Here is a 20,924-nt window from a genome sequence, read left to right as displayed (position 1 = left end):
AGGCGTTTTAAGTCCTTATATAGATATGTTATTTAAGATCAACCCCAATGTGTCTTCTTGCAAATGTATTCTATTTAGCAACTAATGAGAGTTCAATTTTTTTTTTTACTAACATGCTAGCCTTTAGTAAAGAATAATTTTAATTTTTTTTGGTTTAAACAGATTTTCTTATGATATTTAAGACTTTTTGGTTAAAGAAAATTCAGTTTCATAAGTCTTGCATTTCACATCAGATCCTTGACTTAACAGAACAGTAGTTGTGCATTCTGTTTAAGCTAAGAATAATTATCCTTTAAAATGGAACCAAAGATAGGATTCTGATACATGAATATCCCAGCTTCCTACATAATGATGAAAGTCTAAGTCCAAACATTATTTAAAACATGAATGTTGGAACAAAAATATTCTCAAGAATGAAAAACCTGATCACAAGACAAACCAATATAGGGATAAAACAGGAGGGAGAAAGATGATGGGTCACAAAAGGTGGAGGAGCAAGGAAAATCTAGACATTAATATGCAAATGATAGGATTCTTGGGGGCTCCTGCCTGAGCTGATGGTTCCCGGACAACAGAATCACTGCCATAACCAGGTCTGGACTTAGGATGTGATGAGTGAGGAAGATACAAAGCTTAAGGGGTGCCAAAAAACTTAGCAATCATAAGTGCTTTCATACATGATTTAAAAAATTTAATATTTTATAAATAAAATTAATGCCAACAAAATTGATGATGTATAAAATGGTCTTGTTGGCCAACAGGCTAAAATTTGGCCAGCATTTAGGAATACTTACCCTATGCCAGGTATGGAGCTAAGTACGTTTCATGCTTTAAAAAAAAAAGTTTAATATACAGAACAACTTTATGAGATAAATTCTATTATTTCCCATCCTTCTTCCCATTTCACAGGGAAAACTGAGGCTTAAAGATGTTGAGTGACTTACTCAGGTTAGAGTTAATAACTGATAGAGCCAGGATCCGGGCAGCTTGTGTCCAGAAACTGCTTGTGTCCACAGTACTATGGGATGGCTCAGCCCACAGTTAGATCAGCAACTTCTGGTGATGTTCAAGTGACTCTACTATCCTGGCATTCCTACTGGATAGGGCTAGGTTTGTGACCTCAGAGCAGCCACATATAGACTGGCTTGGAGGAGCTGAATTAATTTGATGGGAAGATATAGCTTATTGGTTTTCCTATGCTAGATGGTTTGTTTCCCAGCCAGTGTTAGGAGAGAAGGGGGGTGGGGAGAGAAGAGAAAGGGAGGAGGTAGGGGGCAGAGAGAGATCAGGAAATACGTATGCACACAGGGAGGGTCAGAAACCTAAAGACCGTGAGATCAGGACAATGGACTATTGTAGCGGCAAGAGTGGAGAGGCAGAGACTGTGTTTCTGCATGAAGTTCAAGCTCAGAATCGAGAGCCAGGGCTCCCCGCCACTGAAGCAGACCCACGTAATTCAGCACTAGAACAGTAGTAAAACGCTGCTTCCATCTCTGGGAGCTTGTCTGAGGTCACTCCAGCCTGTTTTCGGCTTCCTTACTGTGTGTTCTTCCCCATAATTCTCTACACATCCGTAGCTTAATACATAGTCTCAGGTGTTTCCCATAACCTGAAATAGCCCGACAGGCCCTAATGCCCAGTTTCATGGGTCTCCTTCCCAGCCTCAGTTGTCCTGTCTTCCTGTCCTTTCTCTGTTTTCACCCTTTTTCCTGGCCACGTTGCCTCCTCTCGCTGTCATTATACTTTAATGTAAGGGTGCTCATCAGTGGAGCCGTATTTTTCCTTCTGTGATGTAGTACGAAACTGTAAAGACCCCTGTGGTCTGTGATCCTTCACTGACTCTCCAGTCAGATTCTCCATGCCCCCAGGACTGAAGGTAGAGGGTCAGGAGCCAAAAGGGCTGGCCAAGAAGGGTCCCGTATCTGAGAGGTAAGAAAGAGCTTCAGTTAAATTCGCAGTATGCTGTAAGCACATCTGCTTACTTTAGTGGCATAATTTTGATGGAATATTACCTTCAGCTGCAGCCAGACTTGTGCTACAGCTGGTGGATTTTCCAGGAGCCCTCAGTGCACTAAAAACAGTGCTTAACCCTCTAACTCAGGGGCTCTCAGACCTACCAAATCCAACAACTTCCTTTGGCAGTAAATATTTAACATTTTGTAATGACTCCTTTACTATTTGTATGGACAGTATAACCTATTTACACATACTTTAAACAAAATGCTCTAATTGTCTAAGGAGATAAAAGGAAAGTGAATTAATAAATAAAGCAAATGTAAATTCTTGGGCAAGACTGCACCAGGCACATAAAAAGCTGTCAGATATGTTTACCTCTTTTTAGAGTCATTGAGAATGGGCTGGTGAATAATGCAATCGATACAGGGCTTTGACATTAGCCACTCAAAACCCACGGACAATGTTATCGTCAGTGACATGATTTTCCAAAATGGTAACTGTGGTAAACAGAGTAATAGCCTTTCCAAGGATGCTCATGTCCCAGTTTCTAGAAACTGAATATGTTACCTTACATGGTATAAAGGATTTTGTGGATGTGATTAAGCTAAGGGTCTTGACATGGAGAGGTTTTACTGTATTATCTTGGTGGGCAATGTGGTCACTGAGGCCCTTATATGAGAGAGACAGGAGGGTCAGAATCTGAGAAGATGTGACAATGGAAGAGGAGGTGGGAGTGGTTCAGGGCCATTTGAAGTTTGTGGTGATTTCTTACAGCAGCAAAAGGAAACTAATCTAGTGACTGACTCTTGCAAAATTCCGAATTATTGATGTCCTGTCTTTATAAGACGTAAACAACAGCTTTCTTCCTGGGAAATTTATTGAATAATCAAAGCCAGATGACAGCATTTTGTGGTTCTGTGGAGCTTGACAATATTTTGTGGTTCTATGTGGAGCTCGATTGTAGACTGAACTAATTATAAACAGGGTTTTCACTGTGTTGCCAGGTTTTCTGTTTTCTCACACATCAGCTCTCTCTCTTCTCTGCTCTAGCCCACTTGCAGTTTTGCTTCACCTGTCGTTCAGCTTCCACCTTGTTTGGAGTCTCCTTGCCTTGTGATTTCACCTTCCCTTTGCAGAGTAGCCCTTCAAGGTGTCTCTGCAAACATGGTTCCCTCTCTCAGGTTGCCAGCTGTTAAAATTCTTGTATCAGGAATATGCTCTTCCTTCAACCTAATGATGACCTTCAGCCTGCAGTCCCTAGGTTTGACTGATGCCTGGCAATCCTTCAAAACTTGATATCATCATTGCCAAGCAGCTTCTTTGTCTTCCACTGTCATAGGTATGTCCTTCTCTTGGGTTTTCATTGCTTCCTGAACTTATTTATCTTTTTTCTATCACCTATTTTTAAATTTTAACATGGAGACAGTATGCTAAACACTTTAGAATATATTTTTGTGATTTAATCATGTATCAATCCCATGGGTTATTTTTTTAGTCCCCTTTTACAGGTAGGGAAACAGACTTCATGAGTAAATATTTAAAATCTAAAGATTAAAAAAATGATTCTTTTTCTTAGAATCCTTTATATCTACAAAAGATTAAATTTCAACAGATTCTATTTAAAAGGATTAAAATTTTACAACATTTTACTCATTAGTTATCATTTATTAGGCTTGTATAGATGTATAGAAGATTCCAAACTATGCCCCAAGCTCTTCAGGATGCTTCCCTTTAGAGTGGATGAATGGTTTACTTTATACATTTCTGGTATGTGGACTTTTTGCACTGGTCAGTTAATGGAGTCAAATGTATTTGGCTTTCCTGTATAAAGTCTAAATAAAAATTAAAAAGTAAAAGTTTGTATTGTAGTTAAACCTTTGCTAAACCAATTATATGTATTCATGTCCGTGTGTGTATATAGGTACAAATTTAATTCATTCCCAAATGAATTTAGTTCCATACTTATTTATTGAGTGAACCAGGTTCTGTTATAGGCCCTGGATATAAGGCCTAAGAAAGACTGTGGAGCTCACATTCCAGTGGGGAATATATTCAACAGTACATCAGGTTGTCACAGTACTAAGAAGAGAAAGAAATCAGGATAAGGTGATAGAAAGCAGTAGGAAGTCCTCTATTACATAGTCAAAGAAGGCTTCTCTGAGGGGCTTTAATATGAGCATGAGGCTGAATGAAATGAGAGAGAAAGCTGTGTCAGTATCTGGTGAAATGTGTTCCAGAATGTAATTTGCAATTTTTTATCTAAGAGTTTGGGTTTTATTTTGAAATCAGACTTAAATATATGAATAGTACTTTTTTGTTTAATGGTGAAAAACTTTAGATTTAGCCACTTGGATTCAGTTTAGATGATCCCAATTTGTTGGCAACATCCAAAGCATCATAGTCAGGAGCTGATCAAACATATGCCTTCTTCTCTCCATTGGGTCTGATTAGGGTGTTGACCTTGGCCACATCAACATCGTAGGGCTTCTTCACAACCTGTTTGATCTGGTGCTTGTTGGCCTTGACATCTACAATGAACACAAGCGTGTTTTTGTCTTTTATTTTCTTCATGGCTGACTCAGTAGTCGGGGGGAGGGGGGGTTGGCGGGGAACTGGCATAATGGTCAAGTTTCACCAGGGGGTGCTCTTTTGAAGATATTTGAGTTGCCTTTGGAGATGCAGTGTCTTGGGCCTTCACAATGTAGATGACATGTGGATCTTCTTTTTTTGTGTGACTGTGGACACTTTTCAGCACCGGTTTCTTGGCTTTCAAAGCCTTTGCTTTGGCTTTGGCTTTGGGAAGGTCAAGGGCTTCCTTCCTCACTTTCTGTGCCATATTTATGAAAAGTACTTACTGAGCATGTGCTAGGTGCTTGGTGGGTGAGTTGGGCTGTTGGATAGCAGGGAAATGTGAGGTCTTACGTTGGCTACTTAGTTTACAACCTTGATGGAAACTGAGAACAACAAATATAAAAGTATCAAATGGAAACAGTATACAATTATTTGGTGCTAAATTGTGTGACACAGATTCTAGGTTTGAGGGGCCCCTGTTGGGTCTTACAGGTTTAGCAGCAAGAGTTTAATTTTGCTAGATTTAAATATTTTTTAAAATGTTTATTTTATTTTCTTTTGAGAGAGAGAGAGAATGCTAGTGGGGGGGCAGAGAGAGAGAGGGGGGCAGAAAATACAAAGAGGATTCTGTGCTCACAGCAGAGAGCCTGATGTGGGGCTGGAACTCATGAACTGTGAGATCATGGCATGAGCCAAAGTCTGACCCAAGCACCCTAGATTTAAACATTTTTAAGGACAAGTCTGTAGACTGAAGCAAGAAGGTGAGAAAAATGTTCTTTAATGGAACTTTTGTTCTCATTCCTTTGGGATTTCCTTCTCTTAAGGAGCTATTTATGGAATCTATGAAATGTGATTCTAACTGGGGATAGGAAATGATTGGGAATCCAGAAAATTGGTTTACGTTCTGTGATATTTTGAGTAGTGCAAGCTTTCCATGGACCCAGACTCCTGAGTCACTGAAGATGGTGGGAAGAGTAACAAATGCATTCTTTTTCCTACTTCTCTTTCCCATCACGCCTCTGTGCTATGAACAGGTGAAAATTGTGGTCCTGATTTAGATTTGTAATCAAATTGATATCATCCATTGTCTAGCACACAGCTCTTGATAATGCCTCCCATTTGGGGCTCTCAATAAATGATTCGTGACTTGAATAGGAATATGCTAACAGTATTTGTGCTGGTGGGATTATGACATTTTTGGCATTTTCCAAGTTTTCTGCTTTCCACAAATCCCACTCACTCATAGTATGGCTTCTGATTATACTTCGGTTTCTGATTATATTACTTTGAAATAAAAAAAGAGCATGAAAAAATAATTGAAAAAATCATTGGATTTATTACATTATTGAGTGCTTGTTCAGTTTGCACAATAGATTTTCTTTGTTAAATTTAATTTTTTGCTTCAAAGGTTTTATGCTTGAATCAAATTTTCTTTTATTTTAGTGATGAGTCTTATTGCAAGCATTAATTATAATACTTAGCTTGAATACTATGATTCTCATCCTAAAATGTATAAACATATTTTTAAATTCAGTAATCCCTTAAGCTTAAACCCGAATAGAAGACAGGCATCAAGTATTTACATTTTATAGAAGGACTTGAAGGCTAGATGACTAAAACAGCAACAAACCAGTTACATTTGTAAAGCTGCCTGGTCTGTTCCCAAAGCTGTTGCACAGGATGCTAGTGAGAAGGTTTCTGAAATATATGTAAGGGCTGCTACAAAACTGAATTGGAAGGCTTTCCCTGGGGTTTTGATGAATAATTTCATTAGCTAAAAAATCAAAGACTATATTTCCTCTTGTTTTGTTCTCTGTGTTAGAATTCCAGGCGATGATCTTGACGAGCTGCTTCTCACATGGGGGCCTTTGATTGTTTTGGAAGAGCTCTGTTGTGATGTGTGCATGTCAATGTGCTGGCCCTGGAACTGTTGTCTGTGTGTACCTTCCTTGCTCATCGTCCGCTTTCCTCCCTGTGATAGGGGATCGAACCTGCCAGGCTGGATTGATTCCCAGGCTCCTCCTTGTCTGTTGGTCTTTGGCAAGGGTCAACCAATGGGGGGCTTTGGAGGGTTAGAGGGTGGTAGAAGACAGGACCCCCACTCCTCCAGGAAACCCCAAGTCCTGCCTCCTTTTGTGATTCCTCCAGCTTTAGGGCTGGTTGTGGCTTTCTGCTATTTCAAGTCTCTGTGCTGTCTGGCTTTTCTGTTGGGGTTTCTCAGCCTCTCTTCCATTCCTGTGCCATCAATTCTCTGTTATTAAGGTCTCTGCTGCAAGTATATAGGTGGTTTCTGATTTCTAATTAGACCTTGAGTTATACGGTTACCAGTTCTCAGGGATGATTGCCAACAGAATGAACCATTGTCTTTGTGAGAATTTTCAGAAAATTAAAGTCCCTGAAATTTACCTCATCTTAGACCTCAAAGAAGAGAATAATGTGGGAAAATGGAGATAATAGTCTTCTCATTTTCTGGGCAGGTCCTTCTGAGCTGATGGTTTATTTTATATACTGCTATAAAATAAGACAAGTTAATTACATTGACCTGTGAGTTTCTTTATTGTCCACCTTAGATTAGTAACATTTCATAATTAGCAAATGATATAATGTAGTATAAAATGAAACTGCTATAAGATAGTGATTGAATTATTTAAAAGTTTGTCCCTAAAAATACAATATCTTTGTCCTTCTGCGAGACAGACACTCTTCTTATTAGCATACTACAAGATAGGCTGGGAAATGAATTTATGTGATTCATTTCCTTTCCTAAGACAGGGAAAGTATCTATCCAGCATTAACAAGTATGTCATGATAAGTAAGGGGCTATCACTTCTCTAACCATGTGGAGTTCTGCAGTGGGGAATCCACTGGACTAGCAATCATCAAACACAAATCTTGCCTTAGGTGAGGGTCGCTAGAGGCAAGAATGGGCAAGTGATGTATTGAGCAAGGGCTCTTTAAGAAGTGAGGAACAGGGCAGGGCAGGGGGGAGAGGATAAGCATAGATGTGTTTCAGCTCACCTCTAGCCGTGACCTGATTGCCGGGGGAACTCTGGAGCATGAATGACACCACAGAGAAGTCCCATGTTGAGACAGGGTGGCTGAGCTTTGGTTCATTCAGTCATTCACTGTGGTGGCCCCTGTGTGGGGTCTAGGTACATAACCTCCACAGAGGGCATCCTCTGGAGAAAGGTTGTAGCTGTGAGCTCCTAGTAGCAACACTGCAGCCTCTGCGGGATGGGTAAACTGACCTACAAAGGAGCTCTGTATGGACAGCCACAGCAGCTACTATAGGTATCAATACACAGCACCCTGTCTCCACCACTTGTAAACCGTTTGGCAGTGGGCAAGACATATGATCTCTCCAAGTCTCAGGTCCCTTAGTTGTTTAAAAAAATGAAAAAGAGAATAAGAATAACAATTCCTCTGTCACTTTTCCTATTACTCATAAATGTACTTTGAAAGAAATGAAGTGCTCTGGATTATATATTTTTTAAATGTTTATCTGAGAGACGGAGAGAGAGAGAAAAATCTCAAGCAGGCTCCACACTGTCAACGCAGAGCCTGATGCAGGGATTGAACTCATGAACTGTGAGATCATGACCTGAGCCAGAGTTGGAGCCTTAGCTGACTGAGCTGCTCAGGCGCCCCTGGAATATTTTCCTAAATAGCTAGTCTACTGGGGAGACAATGCAGGGTTATAAAGCTAGTTTGAAAATGCCACTTTTAACATGATCAGGGTATTCCCTTAGATTCCTCTGAAAATATAGCCTGAAACGAGGACTTGGGTGAAGATAGTTTATTTTGGAGATGATCCCAGCAGGCAGGAGTGAGGGAGTGGGGGGCATGAGGCAGAAATGGAGGACAATCCAATATACAGGTATGCCACTGAGGCCCCTGCAGCGGTGTGGAGCCGGCTCCGTCATGCGCACTAGGGGCATGCTGCTAGTAGGCAGTGAGTGAAGGCACGAGCGGCACTTTTCACCCCAGTGCCCAAAGGGTCCTATCTGCTATACCACGCTCTTGGTGTTGCTCAGATCCTTTTCATGAATTCTGTTCTGTCACTGACACTTTATAGACTAGGCTGTTCTTGCCTCTAAGAAAAGATTTATCAATGCAACCAGCTACAGTCCCTTTTGCTGCAGCTGATTTTGAGGCTGCAATGGATATCCATCATCTCTCTCCTCCACTATCCATTCTTGACTTCCGCAACCAGCACTTCTGAGGATGCTTGCTCAGTGGGTGACTCAGACCCTCGCCCCTGGGGGTGGGGGAGGGTGTGTGTCTAAGCCTGGGTTGACTGACTTCCTGCAATTGGCTATTCTCTGTGACCAGTGGGTATAGAAGCATGAAGACACCCCCCTCCCCCCACAATGCATCCCAAGATATCCAGACTTACTCCTCCTTTTACCCATGGTGTAGCAGCAACTCTGTCTCCTTAGGATTATCATGCCAGTTTCTTTGCCAGTGTAGAAACTCTGTTCTTTGCCTATGATCTAGTGGCATCAAGAGCCTGAGTGGCCAGGTGGATTTACAGCTTCAAGGTCAGTGTTTTGACGTATTGGCTTCCAAGAACCAGGACCTCTATTCTAGCAAAGGTTAAAGTTGTGGAGAACAAGAAATCCCAGTTAAACAGTTGTGTCACTGGGAATGATGACAAGAGTCAGCCTGTGCCTCTTGGTGCTCAGATCTTTGTTTTCCAGCTTTGGGAGTATACAGCACCCCCTTTGGGTACACAGCATTGTTTCAGTGCATATAATGAATCCTGGAGAATGTCATCCCAACCCTGTCAGTTGTAGACATGGGCTGATGCCATATTTGAGCCAATATGAGGCCATTCTCATATTCTAACAGATAGGCCCCTTCTAAGTACTGCAATATACAATAGGATCCTTGGATTTGAGGGTCATGTATCCACTGTTGCATCTTCCCTAGGAGAGAGGTGGTCACCACAAAGCGAATCTAACTCATACGATATCTACCCCAACCAATGACTGAGATCAGAGGTGAGCCCAAAAGAATGTCAGAGTACCAGGTGTGTTTGTACAGTTACTATCACAGATCTTTTGCCAGGTTCCTCCTTGCAGGTGATGCTAGGCTAGAGACTATACCCAGGAAGTACACTAACACTAGCTATGCTCTCTTATCTTCTATCATATTCACACAGTCACTCAGGAAACAGTAGGAAAATTTTCCAGAACTGTGCCAGGTTCTCTTTTAGAGACACAAATATGAATAATTTTCTGCCCTTTGGAAACTCCCTGCCTAGTACAGAAAATAGATATATAGTGAACTATATTTGGTAATTGATGCCTTTTATTATAGTTAATACAAAAAAGAGAGTCATTTTGCCTAAAGAAGTCCAGAAAGGCTTCTTAGAGGAGTGATATTTGTGTTGATCATTATAAGATGAATAGGAGTTTTCAAAAGAGACATTGGTAGACAGAAGGAATGCTGGGTAGAGAAAAGAGCACAGCAAAGGCATTGAATCATGAGGAAACATGGCACAACTTGGGAATGACGGGAGCTTTAGGTACTAAAGAAATGGGTACGTGTTGTTGGGATGGGAAGGGAATAGTTAGAGAGGGGTAGAATGTGAGGAGAAAGGGAAGGTTCAACTGGATCAAATGGAAATGTCCTGTATTGTATTCTAAGGAATTTGGACATGATATCTCCAATGTAGACGTGTGTATTGGCCATGCAGTCAGCATAGTGGAAACATTAAACTGGGGAGTGAATGGGTAGATAAGATAGTGTTGTGGTGAAGCTCTCAGAGCCTGTGCTACAGCATTACCAGAAGGCTGGAACTGGAAGGAGCCTTCCGTGCCATTTTCAAAAGTGTTTCAAATGGAATCCTACAGTGGAAGTCAACATGGTCTAGTAAAGTCACAGCTACTCTGAAGCAATGAAGATGAGGGGGTCAGGGAAGTCTGAAGGGAAGGGGCCCTCAGACCTAACTAAATGTCCCCTTGCTCTTTTTGTTTACCAGGTGAACAAATGAATAGTCGTGTGAAATCGTGTGTGATTTACCCTGGGCTAGAATAGGAATCTTTGAGAGTCTGAAACCCTTTCTCCATATGGTTATATTCTTCACATATCAAAATGTTATGGACAGAATCTCAAATGACATGTGTGAACTTTTTTTTCCCATAAAATATTGAGTGTTAATAAGAGTCTAGTCAAATGACTATTATTACTATTTCAATTAACCAAGGCACACAAACAAGTATGTTTTGGAAGCAGGTAATGGGAAATGTGAGGGAGAAATGGAGTAAGAATGTGCTGAGTCCCTGTTTGGATGGGGACTGGGGAAGGGAAATATGGGCGTCCCTAGTGATGGGAAGTTTGTCAGAAGTTGTCTCTGACACGCCATGTTCCCTCTTTCTGAAATTATTCCTGTCTCAGCATTAGGCCTAGAAAATCAGCAAACTTGGAAAAGGGGGTCTGAGTGATGTTGGAAGCAAGTTATAAATACTCTATCTCCTTGTTGCTTGGAGCTCATTTGCTTTATGGTGACATCTACTTTTTATTTATTTTTATTTTTTTATTTTTTTATTTTTTAAATTTATTTCTAGGAGAGAGAGAGAGACAGCGTGAACGGGGAGGGGGGGGGTTAGAGAGAGAGGGAGACACAGATTCTGAAAGAGGCTCCAGGCTCTGAGCTGGCAGTCAGCATAGAGCCCGACGCGGGGCTCGAACCCACGAACCGCGAGATCATGACCTAAGCGACAGTCGGACGCTTAACCGACTAAGCCACCCAGGCGCCCTGACATCTACCTATGTTTTAATTTGATCCCTAAACCAGTTATTTTCATTGGATGAAAGTAGCAAAGTGGGGAGGAGAAAGAGAGAAGAGGAAGCATGCCTGTGAGTGGGGTAGCAGGACACAGCGCCCTGCTAGATCACCTAGGGGACTCTTTTCAAACTACCCATGGCTCTTCTTCCACTGGGATAAATGTTAATAGTGCTCCCCTGTGGGAGAGGTGAGGTCACTAGTGAGCTGGAGTCACAATAGAACATGTCCTATCCCTTCGGCATGCTAGGGAGAAAAGAGGCTTATGACTCCTGATTTACCTGTTGCTTTCGCCTTATCCTTCTGATAAATTCTGGGGAGCGTCCTTTCCAGTTTCATATTCTTCATGACATTAGAAAATTTATAGATCTTGGTATTTGTTTATTTATGACATGACAACCCTCAGAGTTAATAATTAATCCTAATGAATGATAGCATGATAAAAATCATAAATATCACTGCTAAGAGTCTTAGGCTCATATGCTAGATAGTTGAGGACAAATGTCTGCATCTCTTTCATGTTTTAGCAATGGAAACTGGAGTAATAGGGAGGAAGTTTCCTATGGGTTTATTGTGATCCTGTGTCATAAAGGCATTCCCAGTGTTCTAAGTCACTTTTAAACACCTACACGTATGAGTGAGTAGTAATGATGTGAAAAGAAAAAAGACAGATCACAAAGAGCTTTGTATTTTGGTAATTTGTGGGCCAGAAGGATAGATGAGGGGGAAGATTTAGTACTTTATAACCAAATCTTTTAAATACAATAAGTTTAGTACAATTGCGTTGCTTGCTTCCATGAATAGAAAAGTTTATTTTTTATTTCCCCATTGTATTTTAGAAATATTTAAGTCGTGAAAAGAAAAGGCACAGGGTTAACTGCATTGTAATTTTATCCTGTTTTTTTGCTTTAAAAATTTATCACAGAAATACACGCATGTAGTTTTAAAAGTCAAATCATGCTGAAAGGCTTACGTATAAAAAATAGCAGTCATCTGTGCCCTCCCTCGATGCTGTTCTCCAGAGGTGGTTAATGGTTTGCACCTCTTTGTGTGCCTTTTATGAAGCCAGAATTTTCAGTCTCATACCCAGTCTTCTATGTCTTTACAAGACAGTGATTTCACAAGTTTTGGTTAACTTCATATTCCTGGTTTTTATTATTTTTACCAGGTAAATAATATTTTTTACTNGTCCCAATCATTTATTTTTGCTCTTGATTCCCTTGCTTTTGGGGATGTGTCAAGTAAGAAGTTGCTGCGGTGGAGGTCAAGGAGGCTGTTTCCTGCTTTCTCCTCTAGGGTGTTGATAGTTTCCTGTCTCACGTTCATCATTTGCTTTACTTTATAACCTTATTTCTTTTCTTTTTTAAAGTGAACTATAATTAACATGCGGTATTATGTTAGTTTCAGGTGTGCAATATCATGATTCAGCAATTCTCTACACTACTCAGGGCTCAACAACATAAGTGTTCTCTTAATCCCCTTCACCTATTTATTTTATAACCTTTAATTGCCTCATTCATTATTTTTATCTGCTTCACTGTCTTTGGATCTTTGGCTCAATTCTTCCCATACCCTCCAGCAACTTTGTAAAATGTCTTTCTTAGGATTTTTCCTTTTTTAAAAATTTTTTATTTATTTCTGAGAGAGAGAGAGAGAGAGAGTGAGAGCAAGCAGGGGAGGGTCAGAGAGAGAGGGAGACACAGAGTGTGAAGCAGGCTCCAGGCTCTGAGCTGGCTGTCAGCACAGAGCCCAACGTGGGGCTCGAACCCACGAACTGTGAGATCATGACCTGAGCTGAAGTCGGACATTCAACCGACTGAGCCATCCAGGCACCCCATTAAGATTTTTTTTAGAGTCAAACCTATCAAACAAGCTGTCATAGTCTGTCCTTTTTTTTTTTTTTTTTTTAAATATGTCCGTTAACTGTGCTCCACCCCAGAGTGGTCGCTCCCTGGACCTGTCTCAGTGCTGCTGTCCTATGCCTAATTCACTTTGCGTCTCTCTCCTGGGACCAGGATGTATGTCATTTTTCTTTCTTAGTTTGTTTCTTAATCTTCCTTGGCTTCTTGAAAGGCTATTGGAGGTCAATTTTCTGAGACTTTGATATTTGAAAATATTTACTTAACTTTGACACTTGATAGCTGGGCTTAATCTAGCATCCTTGGTTGCAAATTATTTACTTTTGAAACTTTGAAATTTTATTATGTTGACTTGTAGCTTATAATGTTGCTTTTGAGAAGATGGATGCTTTTCTTATTTCAGATCCTTTTCCTGTGACCAGTTTTCCCTTGCTACAAACCTTTACGATCTCTTTATCTCTGGTATTCTCAAATTTTACAATGCTATCTTCAGTATAGGATTCTTGTTCACTCATTTTGCTGTGTCTTTTAAGCAAGAGATACATGTCTTCTAGTTCTGGAAAATTTCTTTGAATTGTATCTTTGGGAATTTCTTCATCAGTCATTTCTCTGTTCTCTCTTTTTGGAACTCCTAGTGGCTAGATGAAACCTCTACCTTCTGAATTTTTTTTTTGTCCTATTTATCATCTTTTTGACCTTTATCCTACTTTCTGGGTGAATTCCTTGACCTAGTCTTGCTGTTCTTTTACTGTTTTTATATTTTTAAATTTTAGCAATATTTTTAATATCTAGAAGAATTTTCTGTTTTAGGTTTATTTTTATAATATGTTCTCATTGCATTGGCTGTCATCTCTTCCTGCACCAGTAGAGATGCTAATATGTACCCTTGGAGGAGAGGAAGGCGCTTTTGAACTTCTTTGCCATGAGTATGTCATATCCCTTGGGCATTTGGGGAGAAGAGTTTCAGATCCCCTGAGAATAATTAATAGAGTGTCTTTGTAGTTTTGATTTTTTTCCTGCATTGTAGCAGTTTCTTCTGAGTTTTTTTTCCCCCTCATTATTTGTTTGGTTGTTCACTTAGTATTGCAGATTTTCCTCAAATGCCTGGAGGCTGTGGCTGTCCATTCATGTGTATGAGTGTATCTTTAGAAAGCTGATTGGAAGCTGTGTCTGTTCTTTGGACTTTTCAACTGAAGGGCTTTGTTGCAGGTCATTACAATGACATGAGTTTTTCGTTGGGGACCTTCAGATGTCAGAATCTGTGGTGTTTGTCTGGGGGTGGTTCAGTTTTTCTAGAGAAGTTTCCTTCAGTCTTTTGGATGTTGCCTCTTGTTCAGTCTGCAGACTTTCACTTAATCTCCCCGTGTTCATTGGCACGCCTCACCTCCGCTTTCCCCTTTACGTCTGGTCTCTGAGTGTGGACCACTTTCTTCCTGCAGCTGTAGGAGAGGAGTGGTTGGGCACAGCTTCATCCTACCTTCTGTGCTCCTAGCCTGCCTGGATTTGCTAGGTATTTTTAATTTGCTTCTCATCATTATCTTCCTTTGTAAGCACTTAGATGTATTCTTCCTTCTCTCTGGCAAGCCATTTACTTCTCTGTTTAGTTCAAAATTAAAACTGTCTCAGTCTGATCAGAGATTCAACTTCTGTTTCTGATTTTTACTTCCTTGAGCATTAGGGTGATTTTTAAAATGAGAGAGGTTGGACTTGAAACTGAAATCCAGCAGTAATCACTTTAATTATAATGGAAAATAATTGGGGGTGGCTAAATAAGTTGCTGAATGGAAAGACTTTTTATTTTCTCTTAAATTTCCCTCTTGCTAAAAGCTGAAACACTGATCTTATGAAAATATTTTTTTTCTTTAATTTGTGAAAGTGGATGGGGAGACCATGAAAGTGATTGATTATGGCTGAAAATCACATTGCAGCATTTTTTCCCATCATTGATAGTGTGAGGATTTCTTCCTTTCTTTTCATACAAATTCATATTTTCAGATCACACCAAGATTTGAATACAATGGAAGGAAATTGTGAATTTTCCAGGCGGTCTGTAGTGCCCTGCGTTTTTATACAGAAATCCCAAGTACAATCTTAACCTTTGGGAAAAGTGCTCAGTATTCTGGCGTCAATGAACTGATGCATCATGTTTAAAGTAATGGAGAGAATCAGAAGAAGAGTCTAATGGCTGGATTAGTTTGGGAGAAGGATGTGAAATCGTTTCCCAAGGGAGTGGTTTTGTGGGAGTGACACAAACAGGAACTAGGTAATAGGCGGTCAGAGAAGGCAGTTGGTGATATTGCTATGGAGCATTCACTGCGTGGCGGGGACTGTGCTTGGAAATGCTTTCCATTGAATCCTTATAATAACCCTATGTGGAAAACACCATTATCTCTATTTCACAGGTTGGGAAGCAGAGGATGAAATGACTTGACTGAATTCAAGTGGGAACACAGACCCACTGTTCAATCCCTGGGAGCCCACCCCTGGAGCCTCTGCTACTAATGTCATCTCTGGTGACCAAGAGGCCATGGAGACAGTATATTAAAAAGGGATGCAGCGGGTGTAGACAAAGGAGGCCTCTGGCGTGGGCAAGGGAGGCAGCCTGTATTGACAACATTCAAGGAAACCGTGCCCCAAGGTCTTGCGAATATTGCTGGGATGAGGGCGTGAGGAAAGGAACTGGGTAAACATTTGCTTCTGTTTGAGTGCATACCTCCCAGCGCCCCTCCACCAATTAGGAGAGTTGTCTTGAAGGATGCTGCCTCAGCTTCTGAAAAGAAGACCCCAGGACACACATTAATGAGAGGAGGGGAGTCACGGCTGACAGAAAAATAAAGCTCTCAGTGGGAGACCTGAGCCCCTGATAAGGCCTGGAGCTTGTTGACTGAGCAGCAAGAGACCGCCTCTCCCTGGTATTGGGCTCCTCTCACTCGATAGCCTCCCTCCTGCATGCTGGAAGAGCCCTCTCTCCCCCTATGACTTGCCTTATATGGGACAATTAATGAGCGGCGTGATGACAGGAGACACCACTCCATATTGCTCAAGCTTGGGCTTGTGACCAGACAGTCTGCCATTGCCCTCCTGGTTCCATTAGAGGAGAAGTGCCTTTTCAGCAGTTTGCGGAATTAGGTTGTGAAAGCAAAGGGCACAGAGTTAACTGCATCACATCTTTCATTTATTTCGTCGATTGCTTTTGGGAGAAGCATGGATTTAGAAGGGAGGGTTGTTTTGTTCTAAGATGTAATCCCTCTTTAATCAATATTAAGATACTTATGAGACTTCCTTGGGACAAGAATGGCCAGGTTCTGTTACCCACTAATTTAACACAAAAGGAAATCCGTTATAGTAGTTTTCGAAGGGGTTTCTTCTATGTAACCTTTTTTGATTCTAAGAGGAAGGTGTTATTTTTCCCTTTCTAAAATCAAGAGACTGAGGCTCAGAGATGTCTATGTAAGTGCTGTGCCCAAGGTCACGCAGGGTTGAGACAGATGTGGAACTAAGATTGACTTGCTCGTAATCCTGGCTCTTTCCTCAGTGTCCTGTTGGGTTGCATGTTGCATAAAGTTTGCTAAAGCCAATAGCTCTTCAAGGCTTTAAAGTCCTTCCTGCCACAAGGTCCCAGGAGATCATCCAGGAAGAGTCAGTCAGTTGCTCATTAGACATTTCCCTTTTGATTACATAAGCACTTACTATGTTTCTAGACACATGGAGGAAAAAATAATCAGGTCTTGTTTTATGTCTTTAAGACATTTTCAGTCACATTGGAGGATGAGTAAGCAAAATTCTTAGGGAACAATTAAGTTCTTAATTTCTACTAAATAGTAAATGTGAAGGTGCTCAAAAGAGGGAAAAAGATGGCATAGGCTGAAATACTTAGGGAATGGAGAGGTCAGTATGTCAGCGGATGTGGGGGGAAGGGTAAGCATGGAAAGATGGTTGAGTTCCAGAAGGGCAAGAAAAGGATTTTTCTACCAAAGGAAACAGAGTTAGAATATGCAAGGGAATGTCCTGAGCCAGCTTCAGAGTCTGAGGAATGTGTGAATGTACAGATATTTGTTTGGTCTTTTTTGCTCTACTTCGTTTTCTTTCTTTCAGAAGACTGCGTTAATTTAATGTGAGACCAGAAAAGACAAAAACACTTTTTCTTGCACCTCTACTTATTTCTTAATCTAGCCATTTTACAAAATAGTTTTTGAAGACAAAAGTGGCCAGCACTCGAAAAATTATTTTTAGGAGAGTTACTAGTAATCGTAACTTGTTGAGTATATGGAGTATGTTGTCTAAATTTAAATTCTAGCCACTTCCTTCTCCACCATTGATTTCAGGGAGTTTTTTTCTTCATAAGAATATGATATGTTTATCAGAATATCCATTTGGGAAAAATTTGTCTTAACATAATAAATTTAGAAAAGATAAGTGAAAATACTACCATGCAAGTGTCTCGGTGTCCACGTAGGGAAGAACCTCTGTAAATGAGGCAAGTAGAGCCAGTTATTCCCCCTCAGTGTTTCCCCGGTGTTGTGAATCATCTCTCTTCTTCACTATGCCGTGAGCCCATGGAAGGAAGAGACTATGTCATATACATCTTTATATCCCCAGTCTCTAGTATATACCTCATGGGGAGACTTAAACTTTACCATTCATTTAGTTGAATGAATAAATGCATATATAAAGGGAGGTCTAGCTTTCATCCTGTGTACTAATTAAGGTAATGATAGCTGCTACAGTAAGTAAGCCCCTAAACTTCAGTGGTTTTGTACAACAGAACTTTAGTCATCACTCATTATATCTAATGTGGTATCTATGATTGAGGGGTGGCTTTCCTCTACTTGGTGATTCAGGAGCCTGGGCTCTTTCTAGCTCATTTCTCTACTTTCCACTGGGGCTTCAGAGCCTTCTGTAGTTGGTGGGCAGACAGGGAAGGGGGCATAAGGAGGGCACAAACAACACACATCATTGTGTTCACATTCATTTAACTAGAACTAGCCACATGACCTTACCTGGGAACAAGGGGGCAGGACATGTCTCTGGCTGGGCAGCTTTCTCAAAGAGACTCAATACGCATCATCATGGATGAGAAAAATATGGATTTTAGTGGAGAGTTGGCCATCTCTATTACATCTGACCTTTAGCACTACCTGCGCTGTGATCTCAGGCAAGTTCATGGCCTCTCTAGGTCTCAGTTCCTTCCTTCTAAATGCGGATAATATATTTATCCTATATAATTGTTGTAAATATTGAATGACACATATATTTGAAGTAGTGAGTAGTAGTACTTAATGTATAAGAGCTATTATAATAATGTTACTTTTTCGGGCACCTGGGGGACTCAGTTGGTGCCTGACTTTTGACTTCAGCTCAAGTCATAAGCTCCCAGTTCATGGGATCGAGCCCCGTGTTGGGCTCTGTGCTGACAGAGCCCCTCTCTGTCCCTCTTATGCCTGCACATGTGTACTCTCTCTCTTTCAAAATAAACAAACAGTAAAAAAATATTGTCATTTTTCATACTTCAATTCAATTAAGATGCTTACTGTGTTAACATTTTTCTTTAACCATGACCATAGCACATACAAAACTGATGTGGGGGGGGGGGAAACCCAAAGAGAATATGTAGTTTCATGTCTTAAGTTAGAGGAAGAGGTAGAGACTTTTAGATTAGTAACTCCTACTGGAGCCACGGCACACACTAAGGCTAGGGTAACATAGGATGCCTGTTTGGTACCGTGGACTTTAGATAAAAGGGGATTTTTTTTCCCTTGAGAACTTACTGCAGATGTGCTAAGAGAAGTTAGATATCGACAGTGTGAAAAGTGATTCTTTCGGAGATTTTCACTCCTTCCTAGTGGAGCTACATGGAATGGGGTTATTACAAGTTTATCCCATAGACCAAAGAGAACAAAACAGTGTAAGAACTCAGGGCCATGGGGAAAGAAGAGAAGGGAAGGAGAGGGAAATGTACAGAGAATAAGAGAATAAGAGAAGGGAAATAGAGCTCAGATGGGCCTCCTTGGTCTTCTTCCAATAAAGGAAGAACCCCAGCTGCCAGGAGTGTATTGCCTGCTGAGGGCTCATAGCTGGGTCCTCTCCCAGAGATTACCCTTGGTTGCAGGGAGGTGCCTACTCCAAGGTTAAACCCCTCCTAGTCAAGGTGGTGTTACCAAGACCCATTGCAGAGTCTCTGAAGAGCCATCCCAGCTTTGCATTTCCCAGCGGGGTTAGCGGAGGCTTTGGTTGCAGCTGAGTTCAGCTTCTCCTTCTGCTCAGTTCTACCTGGTTCCTGCACCCTGAACAGCTGTGGTCCTCAGCCCACTTCCAGAAAGGTTCCTGCACAGGACTCCCCTTCTCAGAATCTGTTTTCTGGGAACTGGACCTATGAGAGAAGAGAAGGGAAGGGAAGGGAAAGGAAGGAGAGCAAAGGAAGGGGAGAGGACCCACAGGAGAAGGAGCTTTTGCTTGTGGATGGTCTTATGCAGCACTTCCTGAAGGTGCCAGTATAAAAGGCCTCCTTCCTGTTTACTTCTGGGAAAACCCAATGTTAAACACTATGACTCTAGCTTCAAGTAGAAGGCTCTGTACATTCTCCTGGACTCCTTTGCTATACTTACCCACCTCTCAGTGAGTTTGTTTAATAGTGGATTGCTCCACTTACCTTCCACTATCAATGGCCAGTATTGGTGTTACACAGTAATTCTGCGTGCAGAGTGTGCCTTTTGTAAAATTTCTTTTCTCCCTCCCTCCCTGCTTGCCACCAAACACAGCCTAAACTTATCAAGTTCTGCTCTGACCGTGACAACAGTGTACCTTGCATGTTCATGTGTTAGAAGAAAAGAGGAAAACTTTATTTGTGGCTTCTATAGTGAAGGGCTTTCACCCAGATGGCTTGTCACTTTTTACTCCTGCCAATAGGCTATGGAAGTACGTTTTATGGTCTTTGCCAAGCACACAGTGGGTCTGCAAAATACATTTTAAAATGAATTGCGTGGAATCTGCAATCAGTGTGAGCTCACTGGCTGGGGTGAGAAGGGTTCCTGGCACAGCTCAGCCCCGGAGGTTGCCATGCACGTTCAGGCATTCCCAGCCTTATCTATTTGCTACCTTTTTATGGACGCCTTCCATAACAGAGCTCCCACTTCAGGGCTACTGTGAATATCCTAAAATTTTCCTCTATTTTAAAGGGTTTTGTTGTCTTCATGGGTGGGTTTGCTACCGTGAGATTCAATTTCCCTGATAGAAGTGTGTGCCCTGGCCTCCCATGTGTGATTAATTCAGAGGAAGCATTTATCTGTTGTGATCTAAATGTGTATTTGTTTTACCCTCAGCCAACAAGACAATTACAAATGTTGCCTCTCCTGCAACTACAGGCTTGGAAACGTGGCCGTCACGGTGAAAGCTGCAAAGCCTATGAGTTCCAGGCTCTGTGCTGACACTTGACTAGCTGAATACATGCAGGAGCCAGAAAGTGGAGCATTTTTTTATTTGGAGAGGATGAATGGTTTTCTGCCTCACAGAATTTGACAATGCACTTTGCTTGGGCCTTAATTTACCTGGAGTTGTCCCGGGAAGCATGCAGAGTGACATGTATTCTTCCTAACTTCTCTACAGCACACTGTGCCTGTGGGCACTTGGAGAATATTAATGTGTGTGAGTGTTTTCTTCCTCCTGTCTTGGGGTCCCTGTTGACTCAGAAATCTTTGATGGGTCCCAGCATCTGGGACAGACTCTGACTGGAACTTGAGCAAGTGGCTCAG

At 41.3% G+C, this 20,924-nt stretch overlaps 1 protein-coding gene and 1 pseudogene across 1 annotated transcript in view; one reads left to right on the top strand and one right to left on the bottom strand.

Moving 5' to 3' along the window:
* RASGEF1B (RasGEF domain family member 1B) overlaps positions 1 to 20,924 on the top strand; it is a 433,337-nt gene that overhangs the window by 16,443 nt on the left and 395,970 nt on the right. The window lies entirely within an intron of this gene.
* LOC144240465 (large ribosomal subunit protein uL23 pseudogene) lies at positions 4,297 to 4,792 on the bottom strand (annotated as a pseudogene).

Source organism: Crocuta crocuta, unplaced genomic scaffold, assembly GCF_008692635.1.
Source record: "Crocuta crocuta isolate KB4526 unplaced genomic scaffold, BGI_CrCroc_1.0 scaffold237, whole genome shotgun sequence".
Classification (NCBI taxonomy): Eukaryota; Metazoa; Chordata; class Mammalia; order Carnivora; family Hyaenidae; genus Crocuta; species Crocuta crocuta.
Note: the sequence above shows the minus strand (reverse complement) of the source record. Positions and strands in the feature narration are given on the sequence as shown.